Source organism: Austrofundulus limnaeus, unplaced genomic scaffold, assembly GCF_001266775.1.
Source record: "Austrofundulus limnaeus strain Quisiro unplaced genomic scaffold, Austrofundulus_limnaeus-1.0 Scaffold10082, whole genome shotgun sequence".
Taxonomy (NCBI): domain Eukaryota; kingdom Metazoa; phylum Chordata; class Actinopteri; order Cyprinodontiformes; family Rivulidae; genus Austrofundulus; species Austrofundulus limnaeus.
Window position 1 is genome coordinate 1 of NW_013962484.1, and position 446 is coordinate 446.

Consider the following 446-nt stretch of genomic DNA (forward strand, 5'->3'; position numbering starts at 1 on the left):
GGATCATGTAGCATTGCAATGAAGACATCCATCTTCAATGCAAGCATGTCTGAGACACACACTAAACACATCTGGTGCCATGGTATGCATTGAAAATTGCACACAATGAGAATGGGATTCAAACCCATGGGTGCAGAACACAATGGATTAGCAGTCCATCACCTTAACCACTCGGCCACCTCATCGGCAAACAAGTCTGCTTACAGTCACAGGACCTTCGGTGGACACAATCACATAGTCCTACATAGGGTTTCACATCTCATTGGATACTGGATTAAAATGTTGGATAGGCCTTCATGAGCTTGCAGTTGTGAAGGGGAATTAGCTCAAGTGGTAGAGCGCTCGCTTAGCATGCAAGTGGTAGCGGGATCGATGCCTGCATTCTCCACTAAACCTCAATGAAACCAAAGCTCATCTCTTCCAGTTCACATCAAATTACCTTTTCT

The 446-nt window shown here is 45.1% G+C and overlaps 1 non-coding gene across 1 annotated transcript; it reads right to left on the bottom strand.

Annotated features, from left to right (window-relative positions):
- Window positions 1-103: 103 nt before the first annotated feature.
- trnas-gcu (transfer RNA serine (anticodon GCU)) lies at window positions 104-185 on the bottom strand. Its single transcript has one exon. It is a non-coding gene; the product is annotated as a tRNA-Ser (tRNA).
- Between the last annotated feature and the right edge of the window lie 261 nt (window positions 186-446).